The sequence below is a fragment of the Octodon degus genome, unplaced genomic scaffold (genome assembly GCF_000260255.1).
Source record: "Octodon degus isolate 3935 unplaced genomic scaffold, OctDeg1.0 scaffold00043, whole genome shotgun sequence".
NCBI lineage: Eukaryota > Metazoa > Chordata > Mammalia > Rodentia > Octodontidae > Octodon > Octodon degus.
In genome coordinates this window covers 998,002-1,007,722 of record NW_004524619.1, presented here as the reverse complement: position 1 = coordinate 1,007,722, position 9,721 = coordinate 998,002, and positions in this window count along the sequence as shown.

The following is a 9,721-nucleotide window of genomic DNA, read 5'->3' as shown; positions in this document are numbered from 1 at the left end:
AAAAAAACCCTCTCTCTTCTGGATCTTCGTATAGTTGTCTCCTTTTCATCTTTCTGCCTCAATTCAGAGCCAGCTCTTCAAAGAGAGTTCTCTGGTCACTCTTCTTTGGCCACACATCCACTTCTCCCATGCCTGGTGACAAAAATGTCCCCAATTTCCCAATTCTCTATTCCTACAGAACTTATCATCAAAAGAATTTATGCTGCGTCTAGTTATTTGTTTATTGACTATCTCTTGCTGAATTGTAAATCCACACAAGCAGCAGAGTTGCCTTTTTCCTACCAGTTTCCGAGCACCAGGAATAATGTCTGGCACACGGTAGGCGTGCAGTAAATATCAATGTATGAATGACGGTAACTTCAGAGCCAAAAAAGTTAATCTGCTACTTGCGTGGAGCGGTTCTCCAATCCTATTTTTAGTCCAATTAAGTGTTGTTTTTGATAATAAAATAGAAATATTTATGGATCCACAGGAGGTAGAGAAGTTCATTAATGCTCTGGATAAATAACAGAATGAGCAGTAGAAAATCTATTGACATTTTTAATCAGGAAATTGTGAAAACAACTGGATATAGCTGATTTTGCAAGGCACAGAACGATTGGATTCAGAATGTCTTGATTGGGTACATTTGACAAGATTTTTCTTTCTCTACACATTGCCAAACGTTTATTTATTTCTAGGATCTTAGCATAATGATTGGAAATAAGAAAGTGGAATTTAAATTCCCAATCGTTAACCTTCTTGATTAGTATAATTGGGGATGGAAGGGAAGATATGAAGTGAACTAACCTTCGTGGCAGGCAAGATAAGTCCCCCACTCCATCTTATTTATTTAAGCATATGAAGAAAGGGTGTTGAAGGGCTGGAAAAAGACAAAATAAGTCTATAGAAAAATTTTTTTAAATGTTTATGGTATCAAATATTGAAATTAGCATTAGTACGCGAAGATACAGTTTTAAAGAGCACAAGGGGATGGACAGCTTTAAAATATTCTAAAAGTGAGGACTTTAATTTTTTTGAAGGACTTTAATTAATTTAAAATATTTGCTACATATTATACAGCAGGATTGGGAAAAATGCTATGAAAGAGTGAACAATTTTAGGGTAGATACGTATTCATTGCTTTCTTGAGCAAAAGATATTTTTACAAGTGGGAAAGAGACGACAAATGTAAAGTATATGAAGGTAGAGCTCTTTATCTTGTATCTGTTTACTTTTCAGCTTAGCTAAGATGGAGCAGGAGATAATACACGTGATGCTGGTAGGATTTTCAATTAAATTATAAATATATCATTGGATTAAACTTTAAAAAGCATAGACAATCTCAAGTATTGCTCAAGGAAAATTAAAAAACAGATATTTAATGCTTATATGTATGTGTGTGTGCTTGAAAAATCACCTATTTCATCAATATTATACTAGTTGTCATTACTTAGTTACTTATATACAGTGAGTACCATATACAGATATGTATATACACAAAAAATCATCATTATCTGCATTTTGAGGCAAATAGCTCAACATACAGTTATTTTCAGTCCTCTCATTATATTAATTTCTTCAGATTCTTAAAAATATAATAGCTCCTGACTTCCTCTGTCAAGTATTATGCAAATGTGTTTAATGTAGTCTCAAATAGGACACATAAAGTAGCATAATATTTTATATAAAAAGAAACAGACTTTAATTATTATATATGTAACCTATGGTTTTCTAAATATGCAAACCCATGCTTCATATGAATTATTATGCCCGAACTGTGCAGAGGGTAATTCAAACCATGGTCATTGTATGATACCACAATTGTGGATTAATCCTACAGTACAGCACACTATAGAGAAACAGTGTTTTGTAACATGCCATATGCTAGAAAATTCTAGGTGATATGTGAATTTTACTTAATCTCCATAATAATTTATTGGGATATGCGAAGATAAGCATATTGTTAATTTGAAAATGCATTTAATTCAGCTATCACACTAGACACCACAGCCTCACAACGCAGGACACCGCAGAGCACCAGCTGTTTACTCCTCTGATCGCGACGCTCAGCGGGATCTGGGGCTCACTGCTGCTTCTCAGAGTCAGGAGTGTCTTGTGCTGTCTATTGCCATCCTGTCAATGATCAAAACTCAGACGTTGAGGTGTTGTTTCTATGGACTGCGTGTAATTTCACAGCACTGTAAAGTTAAAAATGATCCCTGGCGTGCGGTGCCGGTCCCACCCCCGGGGCGCGCTGAGAGACGACTGGGACTGAGCATGGTGGTGCATCTGTAATGCTAGTGCTTGGGAGGCCGTAACCAGGAGGATCACTACGAGTCTGATCTGTGTAGTGAGACCGTGTAGACCCTGTACTAAATACATAAAAAAATAAAATTGATGAGTTGAACTATTGTTAATTGAGGGACTGTCAGGTTACATACTTGTGGGTATATGGGTATGTGTGTTGCATGATATACGGATAGGACAACTTTGTTAACTTCCACTCCTATTGCAGATCATATAACTTGAGATTCATTGGCATTATATCATAGTGTTTTCTACTAAGGTATCAGTCTGATATTTAAGTTATGGGACATCAAGAGAAGTATACATCACCCAAGGATTCTGCATCATTTTCTGGAAAAGGGCTAAAGTGCTGTCAGGAGAGTTATGTCATATGAGCTGGAAGCCTGGTCTTGGGATATCTTTATTTGGAGATGAAATATGGTTCTAAGAGATGAAATGGGTAGCAAGTTAATGAAGATAATTGTCATACATAACTCTGTACATCAGCATGGCTAGGCAGGTACGTGAACAAATGTTCTAGATAATTGTGCAAGGTTTTGGATAAGATGAAATGCACACTTTAGTCTGTAAACTTTGATTAAAACAGATAAACATATTGTTAAGTTGGCAATCTGTTGGATGCAGCCAACATGCTGAACACTACAGCTTCAGCAATGCACCACATGGTAGAGTACTAACTCTATAAAGTTGGTAGGACTCCTTTAATCACTTGGAATCTGTCGTAGAAGCAAAGCCTGATATCCCCTCAGCAAGAAGGAATTCCGCAGTAGATGCCTTTAGATTTCAAGCATTAAATTTTCTCTGGGAGGGCGGCCAGATAGCTCAGCAGGCTAAAGTGCCTGCCTAGGCAGGCGCAGGGACCTGGGTTTGATCTCTGGTGTGCCCTGCTGGCCCCACCCCCCAGGGTTCCCTGAGACTGCTACTGAGACAGAGTATACTGTGCACTCCTGTAATCCCAGTACTTGGGAGGCTGAAAACAGGAGGATCACTATGAGTCTGATTTGTGTAGTGAGACCCTACAGATTCTGTACTAACTACATAAATAAATAAATAAATAGTCTCTGGGTCTCTAGTCTGCCAGCTCATGTGAAAGATTTTCTACTTTGTACCTGCTGAACTCCAAAGATCACAATCTCTCTCTCTCTCTCTCTCTCTCTCTCTCTCTCTCTCTCTCTCCACACACACACACTCCACATCCAATTGGCTCTGTTTGTTTAGACACTTCTGACAAATATAGAATCCAATAATGAAAGGATTCATGTCTGTATCATGTAGATGAGAAAAATGAAGCACACAGAGGTTTAATTGTCTACTAGCAAATAGTGGAGCTGGAATCAGAACCTGCATCTCCTGATGTAAAAGTCAGAATTTGTTTGCATCATTTGCAAGACCCTTAATTACAGCATTTAATAATAAAAGTTTTAGCAATTTATTGATTATTTGGGTATGTTATTCATTATGAACATGTGTAAAACTGTAAGGTCTGAAAGGGCAGGAAAAATGCCTTAGTCATCTTGTTGACATCTAGTGTAATGTCTGATTTAGAAGTAAACAGAAACCACACACGTACAACACAGTTGTATGTACACACACACAACACACACACATGCAGACACAAACACAAGCACATACTTTAACTCTCCCATACACTTCCCCACATACAAACCCCTACAGTATATATTATTTGATTCCTGAGTGTGTCTACAATTTATATACATTTAGGTAATAGCTTATTCCTTTTCTTCAGAGGGTTTGATCCCATGAGGTAACACTGAGTGAGACAAATTCTCTTAAACTCTCAAGCTGTCATGTATTTGTTAAACCTAACTTTGGCCTGCATTTCCCACCTTTCAGATATCAGATGTTTGCAAATCTCTGTTTTGACATGTGTCATATGCGTGTGCCTCTAAAAGTGGGTGTAATGTACTGCTGAGAAGAATACAGGGACCATGCGAAGGAATGACTCACAACAGTCTTAGCCTAAGCAGTGACATGAGTTTTTGAATACGTCTTCGGATTGATGTCACATTTTAAAATTCTTAAAAAAATTATTTGTGCAAACTATAATCAGATCACTCTACAGTGAAATGAGCGCTGCATATGGGAGTGAGATTCTAAATGAGAATTTAAAGTCTTAATAGTTCATCTTTGTGTGTTGATAAATTCACAAGTGAACATTAGCTAGTACTATAAATTACTCTAGTAATATTGTTTGAAACCTAAAACCTGATTCGACTTCAAAACCTGGAGCCCCTTAAGTAAGCAAAGACTTTTTTGTTATTGTCTGAAGCCCGTTAAATAAGAAAAGATATTTTTGTTATTGTCTTTGTTTTCTGTGGTGCTGGGGTTGAACCTAGGTCCTTGTGCCTCCTACCCAGTACATAAGACTGTGCAATTTTTATAGGCCACAAATGAAATCCGCTCATGATGGATTCATTTCCTTGCTTACTTGATTGTTGGCAGAATTTCATTTTCTCTGGGTTGCTGGACCAAGGATCCAGTTCCTTCCTGACTGCTTTTTGGAGGCTGCTTTTACTTTCCTGCTACATGATCTTTTCTGGAGAGAAGCCATAACATGGCAACTTGCTTCTTTATAACCAGCAAGAGAGAGACACTCCTTATGTAAGAGATGCCACAGTCTTATGTACTATGTTCTTACTCGTGTTATCTTGTAGGGCTTCTTACTTTTATAACACATGCATTGGTTAAAAACCCATCACAGTAGGTGGATGTTCAAGAAGAAGGGGGTGGTGAATGAAAGCAAGAGACAGGAAAAGGAATACTGTGGGACAGTCCTGCTTCAAGGTTGTATATGGTGAGAATTTTGGACTTATGTGCAAACATGAGAAGCATAGAATTCTTTATCCTATTGTTAAAATATAATCTAATTTTTAAATGTTCTTTATCATATTATGTAGGGACTTAAGGTTCAACATATCAATACTTGATGAAAAATACCTGTTCCTTATTATGCCTAAGATGTTTGAAATGTAGTGAAATAGTGAGGTTAAGCTTGATAACGTAAATCGTTTGTTAATAACAATAAGCTTTTCTTCTGGATGGTTAACAACCTAAGTTTGCAGACCAAAATTAGAGAAAAAGGAGGGCTACAAGGAAAGCCAATATTTTGGCCCTAGCCTTCTAAGGTCAATTAAGACTCAGGACATATGAGAACTTGTACGGTAACGTCATGTACCTAGGTAGTGTCCCAGATTTTCTGATCAAGAAGGTTATGGGGCCAAAGAGGAAATTGATCGATGACGTGGAGTGTGCCTAAGGAGAGTCACATGAGGAGAAGACACTCTCTCAGGCTTTCACAGAGAGCACATTGGCCAAGCGATGGCCGTGACTCATCCACATGGCTGCACTGACAAAGGTTCTACAATCTGAGGTACAGGATCTCAGGATAAATCCTGAGGGCATTTCACTGACCTTTTCAAACCAAAAAGCTACAACTCTTGTTGCATAGGTTCTGCTTTACCTTGGTCTTAGCCATCCAGTAGAAAAGTATGAAGATGAAATATAGGAAGTAAAGCCATGTTGTTATGTTGAGCTGTGGGGGACTCACGTCAATAATTTCTGACATTGCCAATTAAACAGAAGACCCAATGCTATTATGGGCTTCTGTACTCTTTTAGAATATTTTGCTGAGTTTACACACCTATAATATTCAACAACGGAACTTAAAAAAAATTGGGGTATAACTATGAATGTCCATTTTGTATCTGTGTATTCAAAGTGGTTGGGATAGATATATAGTTGTATTCTCTTAATGAATAGAATGATTTTTTCTAATGGTGTTTGTAAGTAGGATCACAAGTCTGCATCTTGTACAGCAATTAACCACTAAGAAGAATATATGCAGTGTATTATTTGTTGAAACTGTACTTTTGATTTGATTTGAAACTGTCTCATTGCTATATGTTTATCAATAAAACTTTGAAAAGAAAAAAAAAACCATCACAGATATGCTGAGCTGTAAAAGGCTCAAGTCAACAACTTCTGACATTGCCAGTCCTACGGATAACCCACTACTATTATGGACTACTGGACTATATTGGATTATTTTGCTGAATTCATGCACCTACAATATTTAAATGGCAAGGGAATACCCATCTCTGACAAAACTAAACAAACAAGGGGATACAAATGAAGGACCATTTTGTATCTGTATATACAAAATAGTTAAGATAGATATACAGCTACTTCTTCTTAATTCAATGAGAAGAAAGATTTGTACTAATAGTGTTTAGACAGGATATCATATCTGCATTTTGTACTATGAATAACAATATGCAATGTATTAATTATTGAAACTGTCCTACTAATCAGTTTTGAGAATGTCTCATTGCTATTTGTTTCTCAATAAAATTAATTTTAAAAAACCCTTCAAAGGCCCCACACATGTTCAAATAGAAACTTTTATGCAAACATATAAGTACTAGGAGGAAAGAAAGCTGAATGGGGTACCTTACATCTCGCCGGCTGTGTAAATTAATATATTTATCTATGAAATTAGAAAGACATTAGCCCAAAAGTAAATGTTCCTAATGTAGTAATTCTAGGCTTTAATAGCATCAAGACAAGAGTCATGATCTATAATTTTTACAGTCAACAAATAAAATTATAATTTTTGCTCAAATTCTTTAGTGACAAAATCAAGACTACATTTCCCTTTTTTCTGTATTTTAGGGAAGGGTCTACAGGATGTTCAAGGTCTCACTACTAGATTGGACTCATAGTGATCCACCTCTTTATAGCCTCCCAAGAGCTGGGATTACAGGTGTGTGCCACCTTGCCCAGTTTCAATTGCTGTCTCAGTGCACCCTGGGGGCCAGGCCAGCACGGCAGGCCTGGGGATCGAACCTCCGGCCCCTGCACCTGCTTGCGGGTACTTTAATCTGCTGAACTATTTCACTGGCCGTAGATTTCCATTTTTATGGCCTCTAGTCTCATAATGTTTTCGTTATATCAAGCATATAGTACATATAGGATATACTAAGAAGAGTCACTCGATTAATGTTTTTATTAATAAATTAATAAATAAATGACAATAAATCACTGTTTATTCATGAAATTCTTGGAGCTAACCAATAAGAAGTGTTACTAAGTCCAAGATATCATCTTGATTATTTATAAGATCATTTCATTTCTTACTGATTGCCTCTCTGATCTTTGATATCATATAAGTTCTTAACCTCCATTTTTATAGGTACTTTTAAAAACTGTTGATAATAACATTACTAGTCCAAGGAGATAGTGGCATAAGCACCTGCTTAGTAAGAGCAAGCTCCTGAGTTTGAACTCTGGTAATCCCCCTAAATCAATCCTAAATATAAGTTTTTCCTCTTTATGCTTAACATCAAATGTTCTCAACATCTAAGTGCACTATGGGTACATAAATTCCATCTAGTCATAGCTAAAGAAAAAATTATAGCTAAATTAAGTACATATATCATTCTGTATCTTTATTTTCAGGCTAAAGATGTCAACATTTTGATTGTACTGTGGTTGTGAAAGCTTAAAGCAATTGAAAACAATTGTTAATTTAAGTACAGTTATTTTGCCACCCTAAGTTAGGAAACAATTTTACTACTTAGAACTATGTTCATTATCTACTACTACCACCCCAAAATACAGTAGAATGAGCTACAAAATGAGGACTTGAAGAGCTTTTAATTTGTAAATTAAGAATCATAATAAGAAATAGCTTTTTGCTCTGTCATTTCTTCCAAATAATGGTCACTGTATCTCCCTCTGAGTGTGTAGGTTGCTGTTGACCATCTGAATGACATCCACGCTAGGCTAGTTAACATTCAAATTAGACTTTTCAAAACAGTGTGAAGAAAATAGCTCTTTGATGGGATTTATGATGGACACACAGGTGAGCTAATGAAGACAATATGTCAAGGCTAGACCAACAATGAAATAAGGGATTTTTGAGGCATATATTTAGGTCAATGTCTTGGGAGATTGCACTGAGAATTAGTGATAACCATCTGTGTAGAGAAAAGGTTGAATGTGAAGGGTTGGTTATATAAACTATTCTTAGAGAACTACGACAAAGAAAAATGTTGTCTGAAAAGATGGAGATGCTTAAATAATTAAATAAAAATTTAGGTGCAGAATCTTGAGTGGGAATAGTAAGGGTTAGGAAGGGAAAATGAGAGTTAGTATCATGAAGTCCTTCATTTTATTTTGTTGAGAAACAAATAGCAATGTGACAGTTTCAAAACTGATTCATAGGGCAGTTTCAATAATTAATACATTGTACATTGTTATCTTCTTAGTGGTTATCCATAGTACAAGATGCAGACAGGATCTCCTGTCCAACACTATTAGTACAAATCTTTCTTCTCATTGAATTAAGAGCAAGTAGCTATGTATCTATCCTAACTATTTTGTATATACAGATACAAAATGGTCCTTCCTCTGTATTCCCTTTTTTTTTGTTTAGTCCTATTAGAGATGGGTATTCCATTGGCATCTGAATACTATAGGTGCACTAATTCAGCAAAACAATCCAACACAGTCCAGCAGTCTACAATAGTAGAGGGTTATCCGCAGAAGTTGTTGACGTGAGCCTTTCACAGCTCAGCATATTAATACTTTATATATCTCATTTTTTTAAGTCTTTTGACACAAAGTCTTATATTCATCAGCCTGTTTCTGGGACATAATATCTGACATACACAAGTATGTCAAAAGAGGACAGGCTTGATGTTTTAAAGGATTCAGCCCATAATTGGTTGAAAAGTAGGAATACGTGGAGCAAAGATGCTCACATCATGATGGCCAGGAAGCAGAGTAAAGAAGAAGAATGCTAGACAGGAAGGGACAAGGGACCAAACAGAGACCCCAGTGAATTAACTCTTATGAGCCACCCAGAAACACCCATGCATATGCTTTACTAATTCTCTCAATAGTTCCTGAGCCAATCAAGATGGAAGTGAAAGTTAACTGTCACATTCCACCCCTTGTCAACTTGACACTCCAACATCTCTCGTTAAACCATACTTAATCTCTCAATAAACACAGTGATAATTAATTCCACTCAAGATGAAGTAGCTATTCTGCATGTAACCAGAAATATAGTAATGCTGTTTCCAATGTCTCAACAGTTCTAACATTGTTCAAATGCCCTAGTCCAAAGTTAATGCTGAAACTGAAGGTAAATCCTTAGCTCCAAGCTGGGTGAGGTGGAACATGCCTATAATCCAAACACTGAAGAGAGTCAGGCAAGAGGATTGCCTGAGTTCAGGGTTAGCCAGGGATACATATAATTTCAAGGCTATACTGAACTACATAGTGTGCTACTATCTAAAAAAAACTTATGGGCTGGAGAGATGGCTCAGTGGTCTAAAGCACCTACTTAGAACAAGCTTAGCAAAGCATCAGGGACTGCGGTTCAATCCCCCAGCACCACATGCCA